Source organism: Miscanthus floridulus, chromosome 6 (assembly GCF_019320115.1).
Source record: "Miscanthus floridulus cultivar M001 chromosome 6, ASM1932011v1, whole genome shotgun sequence".
NCBI lineage: Eukaryota > Viridiplantae > Streptophyta > Magnoliopsida > Poales > Poaceae > Miscanthus > Miscanthus floridulus.
In genome coordinates this window covers 41,804,580-41,817,860 of record NC_089585.1, presented here as the reverse complement: position 1 = coordinate 41,817,860, position 13,281 = coordinate 41,804,580, and the positions used below count along the sequence as shown (strand labels likewise).

Sequence of the window (13,281 nt, the reverse complement as noted above, 5' to 3'; positions counted from 1 at the left end):
AGCAGAGGAAGAGGCCTCTGCAACAATCTAAGATGTCTAAATCTTGAATGGGGAAGGGCAAGAAGGAAAAGGAGGGGTATTCACTGGTGAAGTTGGCGAATCGGTGTTTGCCTTTCTAGTTGTCATACATGAATCAGGCAACAAACTGGGGCAGCTCCTTACACTACTCAAATTTGAAGATGAGACAGTACCAGGAGTGGCACACACTTGCAGCTGCACAAGGTGCGGGTGGTGAGGTGGTGGAGGATAAGGACCAAGACTTCATCTGTCAGGATGTCTACTTCATTGCTATTATTGGTGGCCTCCTCCTCCATCTTGACTAGGATCTAGTGGAGCGGGGCTAGCGATGGAAGTGGTAGCGCTGTCACCTGAATTAGAGTAGGAGCACCTATGGGGATGTGCTCATGAGCTCCTTAATGATCAGATGGAAGCTTGATTCATACTCAGATGAGATAAGAGGGGAATAAAAAGCCAAGAAATTAACATGGATAAGGGAAGTGTGAGAAAGCATTACCCTTGCCTTTGGATCTTGCGTCAGTGAGCTTGAGCAGCCATGGCAGTGATGAGTACCATCCTGATCACCGGTGGATCTATGCAGGCATGCCAGTTTGGCATACCGGCGAGGAGCACTAGCTTATCGGTGGTGAGTGGTGGCTTGCATGTCGATGAGTAGGTGAGGAATAGCAGCACTTGAGGATGAGACGGATAGGTTGGCTGGGTGGGTAGTGGTCTTTGTAAGCTAACTACAAAGTAGGACTTATGGGAACAGACATTTCTGCCAAAATTTCTAAAAACATGCGGGAGTCTCGCGCTGGCTTGCAAATTTTTACGATATCGGTGGTGAAGGCTACCGATGGTGGTGATTGGGTCTTAAAGAAGATGGTACGTAGCACCTAACTGTTGATGGTAGTTATCATCGATTATAAACCACCAACATATCTTGGATAGATGCATAAAAATGATCACCAGCATAGGTTTAGGGGTTTAAACTGACAATTTCCACAAATTTTGGTGAATCTATGTTTTCAGTAGGGTTTATCTAGAAAACCATCAAGGTGGATCAAATTGTCAAATTAAATCATAATTATCCACAACAAAAATAGCTCTAGAAGGTTCTAGAGGACACCAGAAGGCACTCCACCGAAGTAGGGCACGACAACATGCCAGGTGGGGCCAGCGTAGGCTAGCTGGCCCAGGGGACCCATAGGGCAGCCTCCCCTACTATGTCGATTCCTCCACCGCCTTAGGGTTTGCATCTACGCTGTTCTTTCAAGTCGGTTTGATCCAAGGGCTTAGGATTGATGCTCCTCCCTATATATACTAGCCCCTTCCACCCCCTGGCATAACCCTGATCATCAAGTCAGAAGTCACGATCAGATCAGAAATTAGGGTTTCTAGAGAGAATAGAATAGATCTCCAATTCTTCAAGTTCTAGTATAGTCTAGCTAGCAAGATTCAAGTAGAGTTGGGCTATTGCTCAGGATTCTAGATTCGTCATCTGGAGGCTGGTAAAGCCATTGTATCCTCTATATTTCATGACTTTGTGCTATTTTAATACTATGTTTATGTTTATTATGTTCCTAGTTTGCTTTGGTAGTATGCTTGATATTGTCATGATTGATAATGAATTTATGCATGAGTTCGCAAAGCGCTTAGCTTAGTACTCGAGTGAGTTAAGTTGCCGAGGAGGGGCACAAGGCTAAAAGAGAATTGATCAAATAAGTACTTATTGATAAAATCATAACTATGCACCTTTGCTTTAGCAGGCTTACCCTTGTTTGTCTTTGTTCATATCTTATATAGTGTATTGCAGGATTGGTTTTGATTCATCAACAAATTCCATCAATCACAATCAAACCAATCAAGAGGTAGCTCAACACCAGTTTCTGAAGCTATGGCTAAAAAGACTACATGAATTCTCTACTCCAAGTACCGAGAACATCCACACTGCACCAACACTCAAAACCAACAACCTTGAGTTTGAGCTCAAGCCAAGCCTCATCAACATGGTGCAAGCTACGCCATTCAGCGGAAAGGCACATGAAGATGCTAATGCTCATCTTTAGAATTTCCTGGAGATTAGTAGCACAATCGTCATCAAGGACATTGCTCAAGACATCATACTATTCTACCTCTTTCCATTCTTGCTAGTGGGAAAGGCGAAGCAGTGGTTCTACACCAACAAAGATAACATCAACACATGGGCAAGATGTTCAAAGGCCTTTCTAGCAAAGTTTTTCCCTATAGGCAAGACCAATGCCTTACGAGGAAAATTTTCCAACTTTCAACAACAGAAAGGAGAAACCATTCTAGAAGCATGGGTATATTTTCAAGAATACATTTCAAATTGTCCTCATCATGGGATGGAAGATTGGTTGCTCATGCAAGGCTTCTACCATGGATTAATTCAGAAAGCTCATGAACAACTTGATGCAACTGCTGGAGGAGCATTCATGTCACTCACCCTTGGAAAAGCTAAAACCCTTATGAAAAAGATAGCCTCTAATCAAGGCTGGTCTCAAGGAAGTATTCAAACATGCAATCAGAGTGAAGAAGTACCAGAAGAGATGTGTGCACTTTCAACTAAGATGGACATACTATTGAATTGGCTTGAACAGCGAGCCAATTACAAGAAAGATCGGCAAGCCATTCAAGATGCTTATAATGCCCAAAACACATGAGGAGAATATTTGGGGATTGATTTCCCCGAGTATCAATAGGATGCAAACATTGTCATCAATAGTCCCAGTCCACAGCAACAAAGATAAGGATGGGGGCAACAACAATGGTCAAATTACCAAGGTAAGTACCATGGTAATTACTATAATTTTTTCAATTCCAAATAACCAACCTTGAGAGATTTGATCTTAGAACAAGCCAAGATTAATGAGAGTATTATTAAAAAGCCTACATCAGAAACCAGAATTTTAAGCATGCACTGTGCGATCTTGGGGCAAGCATCAGTGTCATGCCCAAGACGGTCTTTGACAAGATCAACTATTCAACACTCATGCCAACATCAATGTGCCTGCAACTTGTCGACCAATCGGTTCGCTACCTTGCAGGAATCGCCGTTAATATTTCTGTAAAAATAAGAAATTTCTTTGTGCCTATCAATTTTGTGGTGCTTGACATGTAGGAAGATATGAAGACACACCTCATACTTGGGAGACCCTTCTTGAGCACTACAAATGCACACATTGATGTCGGAGCTGGAGAAATCCGATTCCATATCAATGGGAAGGAACAACGATTCACCTTCAAGCCAAGACCAGAACAATGCTCTAAATTGGATTGGCAAGAGAAGCAAGAACAACCATTAAGGTCTCCATCTCTAGGACCGATTGATGCACCTAAGGAATGAATAAAACTAGAGAAGTCCGGTTCGGCGGACTTAAAATTTTGAACCCTCGCCGGGAGGTAAAATCGGTAGTTATCCATATCTACTTTTACTTTGCATAAATTTACTTTTACCTTAGTATATTTATTTTTCTACATTTGCACTACATTTAAAAAAATAAAATCAAAATATTTTCACTGCATCATAAAATTTCAAGCCCCATCTAAATAATTTTTACGGTGTGAAAAAAACCCGTAAGAAAGTTTTACCATGGAGGCATAAAAATTGTAAAAATACCATCCATTCATCTACTTATATTTCATAGTATCATAAAATATTTTTTGCATTGCATATATATACATGTGTATATGGTAGAAATACAGGAAACCGGGACCCACAGGAGACACTTGGGACCCACTCAACCACCACCAAGCACCATGCACCATTCAGGTCGTATTTCCACCGAAAGAACACCGACGGCCATCGAAATTTGCTTAAGCATGAAGCAAAGGAGCATCTTATGGAGGATGAGGCCAAGTGGGCCCCATGTGGGGCCGGCTAGCCCCACCACGAGGCCGGTCGGCCTGTGCCTACGCCGCCTATAAATGGCATCTCTCCTGGTTGCTCTCAGCCTCAAGCACAACTGCAAAAAAGCCTTTGAGTTCGAGAATTCAAATTCCAAGTTTGTAGTTTAAAAATCTACTTAGTAGAAGTACTATTGAAATTAGAAAGAGTGAGAAAGATTAAGAATAGAAGTGCTGCCAAAATTAGGAAAAAAACTAAAGAGATTGAGGGTAGAAGTTCTGTCAAAACAATAATTAGAAAAATCATTAAGCAATCAAGAACGACTAACCCTCAAATGACTGACTTCTAGATGGCTAACTGCTGACATTTTATTTCCTAATCTGTTCCATGAGTTTTGTTGTTTGTTGACTTTGTGCAGGATGTTGAACAAGTTCAAGGACAAGCGTTCATCCCGTTCTACATGAAGCTCTTCTTATAGGGCGAGCACCGACATGCAAATCGATGTTCCACCCCCTGTAGTTGAAGCGCCGCCTCAGTCATCATCAGCTAAAAGGAACATACTGCTGGAGGAGAAATATTTCAAGTTGCAGAACAAGCAAGAGAAGGATGCCTTCAAGAATTTGAAGACTAGAAGGTTCATGCACACGTCTGCATATGATCCTGCCCTTCTCCATGCCACAGGTATGGATGTTGAATTTGATTTCATTTTTAGAACTGATGGTTGGGAAGGTGTTTGAAATGTAGTTGAGCAGGGGTCTAAACTTTTAACATTAGAAAGTTTGGAATGTAGTTGAGCAGGGGTCTAAACTTTTAACATTAGAATTTCTATGCACTCTGCAAATCATTGATACTGGGGTTAAATTTAGACTCTTTGGAAAATAATTTTCTTATCCCTAAAAGGATTTAAGTTTGCTCTTAGAATTCAGTTCATAGTCGCAGTTGAATTAGACCATGGTCTACAATATTTTGATAAGCTAAAATTTTGGAGAGAAATTTCAAGAAAAATTGAAACATACCGTCCTCGTACTAATGATATCAATCACCCCACATTACAGTTCATGCATAAGTGGCTAGGTTTCACTTTGTTTCCTAGACCAGATTTTCATACGATAAGAGTGGATGATCTTAAACTGTTGTATGCTTTTGTCAAAAGGAGAAAGGTTTCTCCTGTCAAATCTATGATGCGCCATTATTTGGAACTATTTTCTCTCACGGATGATATTGAGTGCACCTCCATGATCACTCGGATTGCCCAAAATTTGGGCCTGTTAAATAATGCTTCACTTTTTTATATTGATACGGAACGCTGCTATGTAGACTTTGAATATTTCCATCAAACCCATATGCTAAAAAAGAGAAATAATGGGTAGCTCGTCATGATGTATCTTGGGTATACAAACGAGATTTTGTTACCTAACTAGGATCTCGGTTTGTATGCTGTGAATTCTTTCACTTTCGATCTGCAGGTTAAGGAGTCAGCACCTCACAAAAGTGCTTCTGCAAGGCTGACCTGTGATCCGCAACCTGTTTGGTATCAACCATCCCCTCATCACTCTAAAAGCTCCTGGCAACAAGGTTCAAGCGAGCAGTGGCACCACGAAAACTTCGACAACTACCAGCAACAGCCCTTTGAAGAAGTATCAAGTGACCACCAGGGGAGACATATGTCTTTCTCTGGCCGAGGCTACCATGATCAATACATGGAGCACCACCACCATGATCAATAGATGGAGCACCACCACCATGACAACAGGCTGACCACCATTGAAGAAATGCAACATGGCATACTGAACACACTTCACCAGCATTCTCAATGGTAAGCAGACATGGGACATGCCATCGCCAACATCCAGCAAAACCAACAGCAGCAGAATGAGAACTGGAACTACTTGTTCTAGAATCTCAACATCGACCCGCCGTACTGAACGACTACAACAACACCTAGCTTGGGGGAGGGGGATCCCCCATTTATCTAAGGTAAGTTTTTCTTTTTCTAGTACTTTATTTCTTTTTCTTTTATTTATTTTTGAGTCTATCTTCTATGAAAAAAATATAAAAAAGGATGCATAACTAAAAATAAAATAAAAAGTTACATTCATCTTTTTTATATATATTAGTAATGTGTGATCTAAAGAATGAAAACAAAATAAAAAGAGTGTGCATAAAGTTTGTTTTAATTTCTGTTTTTAAGAGCTGAATAAATAAAAAGAACTTTGAAGATGATCTCTCATGATGGAAATGATGAATAGTTGCTCTGTTGTAATTCCTTTCAAGTACCTAGTTTTTAGCTATGAATTCTCCTGAGTTTTGGATACTATTGTTTTAACACGAGGATTTGCTTTGAACTTGAAACTCGTGGGTAGCATATGCTTGATCTAAATCTAGGTAATTGGCGGATATGATATGTGAAGGTCTGAGCTACTATTTATCTTGTTCTAAGTGATACTAAAGTTCTGAAGATTTATCTTTTGAAAAATATAAAAATGCCACATGATGAGTTCCTGTATGACAAAACTTAAATTCTTACCAGAGCCAAACATGATACCTAGGCTAGGAAAACTTCCACTCATATATGCTACTTATTTTGCATTGAGTTTAGTCAAGCTTTGTTGACCCTTATGAGAGGTTTATCATGCTCTTAAAATCAAGATCACGTACACACCACCCACGTATGCACTACTCCTACACTAGGGGTAGGTGCAAAAACATGCTTTCCATTTAGATCCACCCAAAAATGTTTTACTCCTACACTGGGGTAAGCACCAAAAATATTCTTGATAGGTTTTTCATCCACCAAATAAACGCTCCAAGTTCTTGTTGCTATCTCTCAAAAGTTTATTACAGAGAAGAAGCATGGGCTATGCAAATGTTATTCAAAAAAAAGAAGAAGAGAATAGAAAAAATGGACAAGTGTCCAAGAAATTTAAGACAATGGGTACTTAGATGCCCGCCTAAAAAAGAGAAGAAAGAAAAATGAACAAGATAGCCCATGTTTTCTTGAAAATACTTCCAAGTTTCAAAAGAGAGAGATGTTTTCAAGGAGCACAGTAGAATTAGGTTAGACACCATATATATCCACCATATTCCACACACATGCACATCTTGATTTGATTGTATGACTCAACTCTCTTTGGATCCAAGGTTTGACTTTACAATATATGCATTGCAAGTATGCTCTTTCATGCTATTTCCACTCCTATGAGCTCCACATAAGCCTTAGTTATAGGAAAAGAAAGGCATAACATTACTATTGCTTTGGTGAGGATCCACAAATACCACATATATTGAGAGACTTGAGAGTGTCATACAATGGAATCTCTGAGTTTTATTTTGAAAACATATAAAAACTCTAGAATAATGGTTTAACAAAGAACTTGAGATATAGTGCTTGACTTGATCGTTCTATCTTTCAATTGCTCAAGACCCAAGTGAATGCTAAGAAGCCCCATGGTTGAAGGTAACAAGGGTAAGTTTGAAAGTCAGACTAGTTTATGCTAATCCGGAGGAGAATTCTTGTTTGAACACATATGTACTTTTGAGGAGTGAAAACATTGATGCAACTCTTGATCCATTGCTGAGTTTGGCATTGCTCAGGGACGAGCAAAGGTTAAGCTCAGGGGAGTTTGTTGACGGTAGTTATCATCCATCATAAACCGCCAACATAACTTGGACAGATGCATAAAAATGATTACCAACATAGGTTTAGGGGTTTAAACTGATAATTTTCACAAGTTTTGGTGAATCTATATTTTTAGCAGGGTTTATCCAGAAAACCATTAAGGTGGATCAAATTGTCAAATTAAATTGTAATTATCCACGATGAAAATAGCTCCAGAAGGCACTCCACCAAAGTCGAGCATGAGAGCATGCTAGGTGGGGCTAGCTAGCCCCACCTGCAGGCCAGCCAGCCTAGGGGGGCCACAAGGCAGCCTCCCCTTCTACGTCAGTTCCTCCACTGCCTTAGGGTTTACATCTATGCCGTTCTTTTAAGTCGGTTTGATCCAAGGGCTCAGGATTGAAGCTCCTCCCTATATATACCAGCCCTAGCCACCCCCTGGCATAACCCTGATCATCAAGTCAAAAGTCAGGATCAGATCAGAAATTAGGGCATCTAGAGAGAATAGAATATATCTCCAATTCTTCAAGTTCTAGTATAGGCTAGCTAGCAAGATTCAAGTAGAGTTGGGCTATTGCTTAGGATTCTGGATTCGCTGTCTAGAGGCTGGTAAAGCCATTGTATCCTCTATATTTCATGACTTTGTGCTATTTCAATACTATTTTTCTATTTATTATGTTCCTAGTTTGCTTTGGTAGTATGCTTGATATAGTCATGATTGATAATGAATTTATGCATGAGTTCGCAAAGCGCTTAGCTTAGTACTTGAGTGAGTTAAGTGGTCGACATTATGTAAGTGTGGTCCTTAAATATTGTTTACCTACGAATGCACTCAACATTCCGGGCCATGTGGTAGATCGCGAGTGTGACACTCTCGTTGAGTCCTTTGTAGTCCACTGTCTGTTTGTAGAACAGCTAGGACCTAGTTGCAAAGGGAATCAAGCTCTATTCTTGATCTTCCTTAGTAATGTTCCTTATGGTTAGAAAGTGATGCTACAATGGTATATTATCTGTGCGCTTGCAGATTACTTCAACATATATGATCTTTCTAAATTTACAAGTGTTCTTAATAATTACTGACCAACATTTCTACATCATTGCTAGGGATGACAACCTAGTAGAAAGTGATGTTAAGAAATATCAACACTAATGACAGGCGTGTCATATGGAAATGGAATGTTGGAAAGGAATAAAATATTATGAACATTATTTTTGTAGGTTACAACAAAAAGATGTTAGCACCTAAAGGCAAATAGCAGCGGTGATACAATTTTTTCAACAGCGCTTATATCCGACGATGACAGAATAAAGATATTGATCTCTACAATAACAATGGACGCGATAACAAAGCCATACCATACGGCGGTTTGCACATACAAAGCAACACTCCACCAGCATCTTAGTGAGATAACGGCGTTCAAAATCAACAAAAGACATTCTTTTTCGATTAACTCTGTTGCACTTTTCATTCACCAGGCGTACAATAACAAGGATCTATCAGCAACTACAGTTATGATGACAAAAAACTTGGTCTTGTTCTTCAGCAATACTTCAGCAGTACTTTTCAGCGAACAAGCAATGTTTTTCTCTCATAACAAACTAGCATAAGCATCACCATAAGCCAAATTTCAGCGATGAGCATAGGTTTATCCCCACACTCAGCGATGAACATCTCGTGAAGCATAGAAGCCAGACGAAGGCGTAACTAAACCTTCACCATGCCTCTGGATCTTCACCACGAGCAGGGACGACACCTAGAAGAAGCCTAGGGAAGAACCACTTCGTGGAACTCCCACTAACATCCGAGAGGATGAGGAGCCCCATGAGGAGCCTTGCCCGTGCTGTCTTCTTCATTGTCAGTGAGGAACACATGGCATGGCGTTGAGAGATCCTAGGTCGAGATCTATGGGCTCAAAAGGTTTCCTGGCAATAGTAAGGCACCCTCCGACCTCTAGGATTTCCTACAGATATTCTGACCTAGAAGTCTTCCACACGCCGACCATCAACGAGCCTAGCCACCGTGTCACCGGCGACCCAGGCCACTCAAGATGGTATTATTCTTCCCTATCTCTTCACAGAACTTTCTCTAACACCCAAGATGAACGGTCACCAGTAGGTCGCTGTAGAACCTAAACTTAAAAGCCTTCTCCCAGCAATGGTGGAGCCGCCAAAGTACACCATGAACCATGATGGACAAAAGGAGTTTCTACTCTCTCACTCAGTCTAATGCTAAGGGATTTGGAGGGAGGGGAGGGGAGGGGAGGGGCAAGAGACTTAATGCACCCAGACCCTGCTTAAATAGGCCAACCTTGAAGATGCACCTAGACTCAGTGCAGTTAAGATGCGTGATCTAGGGAGCATGCATCAGGGAAGATGAGGTATATGATGGTTCCTGGTATAATAAGTGGTGGCAATAGTGTTGCAAGCTTAAATACGCCTTGAAGATGCACCTAGACTCAGTGCAGTTAAGATGTGTGATCTAGGGAGCACGTATTAGGGAAGACAAGGTATACGACGGTTCTCAATGTAATAAGTGGTGGGGACGGTGTTGGAAGTTAGGACGATATTCAACACTCATGCATGCTTCTCTGAGTTTTGGGCTTCCTATGCATCTTCCCAGATTTCGGTGTGAACACATGCCCTCAAATTTTGGAATAAATTTCGGTGTGAACACGTGTCCCCAAAATTTTGATGAACCCACTGTCCCCTGAGGCTATAAATTTGGACGCAAGGCGGAGTAGAAGGAATATTGCTTGTGTTCATTTGTTGTGCTGTGACACATATCTTTTCTTCTTCGTTTTCTCCTTCTAGTCTTCTTGTGAACAATGGCTCACGGCAAGCGCCCAAGGGAGGAAACTCCAGAAGCCATGGATCTGCCTCCACACCTTCGTGTCCCTCTTTGTCGCCAAGGGTGAGAGAGAATGATTTCTTATCTCTATGGTTACCTTGCATTAATCCTTTGAATATGCAAGGCTACCTCTCATGCTGCGGTACATCGGCCAACTCTGGTGGAGGTAGGACAACAATCGATTGTGCATGCTATCGAAGCATATCTTGCTGAGTCCATGGTATCTTCATCTTCATCCTCTGAGTCAGGTCAGGATATTCAGAATCTTATCCATGAAAGGAGGGAGGCCAGAAACCTATATTCTGAAGCCACGCTTGAGGTAGGTCGGCTCGAGCAATGTCTCGATGTTGTTAAAACAGCCCTCTCTGCATCTGAAGAAGAGACAAATGTTGCTCAGATGAGGGCTAATGAAGCTCATGCTAGGGCAGCAGGTAAAATTTCTTTGAAAAGTCTTTGCTTTTATATTTGCGACTTTATCCAATAACCCTTCATTTTCATTAGATCTTGAGGAACAACTGGCTGCTTCTCATCGCGAGATCGAGGAGGCTCGTCTCCGAGAGATCGACCTGGAGAATCACCACGAGACCCTCCAACGTGCAGCACTTGGCGCAGTTGCAGCAGTCTACACCAGGGGCGTTTCTCTTGAAGATCGCATGCAGGATATCCCAGTTCATGCCAGAGAAGTGGCAACTCATGGGGTCCGCTATGGTGCCGGTGCCGCTCTGGCTGTAGCACAACTGTGTTCAGGGCACGAGCTACGTCACCTGGAACCTAGTTTTCTAGACACTGATCGGCTAGAAGATCAAGAGGACCTGATTGGAGACTTCACTGATGCTATCGAGGCTATGGCAGTGATCATCCATGCAAAAATATTGTAAACAATGTTTTCCTAGGACCATAGATTATATCTAGGGTCTTATAAGCAAAGAATATACTATATGGATGTCACTTTTGATCTTATGTCTTTTATTGTTATTTTTTGTTCTAAAGGTGACACTCTTGGTGTTAGCTATTTTGAGCCGATGAGACTAGGCTATCAAGCATCGACCCAAATACTTGGGTAGTACTTCTTTACGTATTTTCCATTAAGGTCTACGTGATAACAGTTCTGTATCATACGGCGGTTTGCACATACAAAACAACAGATCTGCATCTCGATCCTCCAAGGTACCAAGATTATGGAATCTAAAGAACGACGCAGCACATCGCAAAACTTCACCCTCAGTGAGGTGCTCTACCTTCCACCTTGCAACCCTCATGGTCAAGGGATGTGATCTGCTTCTTGACCGTGAGAGCTACAAGATGGAATATAAGCACCCAATCTTGAAGAACGAGCACCTCGCAAACTTGAAGCACCCCCAATCGAGTATGGAGCCCCTGTATAGGAGAGAACCAGATGATTATAGATCTTCTGTTAACACAAGATCTGCAAGAAGATCTGCAATCATCAAGGTCAAACTCCTGTTCAGCGGCAGCACCTCGCCAAGGATGGAGAAGGAGCACCTCGCAAAACTTGCACCTGCATCTTAGTGAGGTTCTTTATATTCCATAATCTTGCTACCTCTGAGGGTCGAAGGATGCAGATCTGCATCTCAATGCTCAGGGGCAACAAGGTTATGGAATTCAAAGCACCCAATCTTGAAGGCCTTTTCTAAACACCCTGTGAGGTGCTTTATCTCCATCTTGCACCTCTCAAGACAAAGCATTTCTTGGCGATGAGGAAAGATACAGTAGTTGAGGAGTGTGTGGACTCAAGAGTATGTGGATTGAGCGCAAGAGGTGCATCCAGACCCTGGTTAAATAGGCCAACCTTGAAGATGGCGAAGTACAAGTAATGGTGCTGCAACTGTGTTGTGGGTAGTTGGAAATAACTCACGCTGACTTCACCGCCGATAGACCAAACAGTCGTAGAGGGCCGACGGCCATAACACGTATCCCAGTCGGCTCGGCTTTTCATACGACTACGAAAATACCACTGTCGGTTGGTAGTAGAAGTTTCAACTGCCGGTTTTCTTCCTCAAGAGGCCTCGCTATCGGTCCAACCAACGGTGGAAGTATAACACCGTCGCTTCTATCGCTATGGCAGTGAAACTGACGACAGCGATATATCAATCTGTAGTAGTGTCAGCTTTGTAGTTCTTAGCGTGTGCTTGTGGTATTGTCTGATGTGGTTTTATTAGTTAACACTGTAGCCTCTTATTCTTCTCAGTGCTTTAGGTTTCTAGGATCCTTGTTGCTCTATGGCTTCATGAGGCTTGTGATATTTTCTCTTCTCGTATCTGTGTACTTCGCTTTTATTTTCTCTTTCTTCCTACTACCACTACGCCCTGATGTGTTGCATCTGCCCGAACTACAGGTCCGTTGTTCCTCGCATATCCTAGCCTTTTTCTTGGTGGTGGTGGAGATGGGTCGGTAAAAGTAGACCATCATTTTTTTAGATCACGTCCGAGAGCCTATGTATGAGGAGATATGATACGGTTGGTTATGCGTGCGTCTGTGCAGTTCTCTTTCCCGTAGACTAAAATGTCGTTACTGTCCATTATTGCGACTTGCTTCCGTGTAACGATCAGACTGTGAGGGTGAGCTTGGCTTCTTTTACTGACTGTCTTTTTCACTTAGCCTCGTTCGGCAACCTCGGAATGCTTCCAGACCAGGATCGGAACCTGGCATGGTTTGAGTGGTTCCGTGCGTGTCACTCAAACCAGGCCTGGGTGCCATTCCATCCGGTTTAATTCCCACACATAAAAAAATTATTGTTCGGCAATACAGGCTTCAAACCAGGACTATACCAGGAACGTGCAACACAAACTGAACTGTCTAGTACTTGAGGCACGCAAAGTCACACATTCAGCCATACTCCGTGTGCAAACACTTGTAAAAAAATCTTGCTACTGATGACATAATAACACAACAAATTATACTTGCAGATCATATTGCCTTGTACTACTGTTG

The 13,281-nt window shown here is 41.9% G+C and overlaps 1 non-coding gene across 1 annotated transcript; it reads right to left on the bottom strand.

Moving 5' to 3' along the window:
- Window positions 1–2,257: 2,257 nt before the first annotated feature.
- LOC136462168 (small nucleolar RNA R71) lies at window positions 2,258–2,365 on the bottom strand. The gene has a single exon (XR_010760686.1). It is a non-coding gene; the product is annotated as a small nucleolar RNA R71 (small nucleolar RNA).
- Window positions 2,366–13,281: the final 10,916 nt, after the last annotated feature.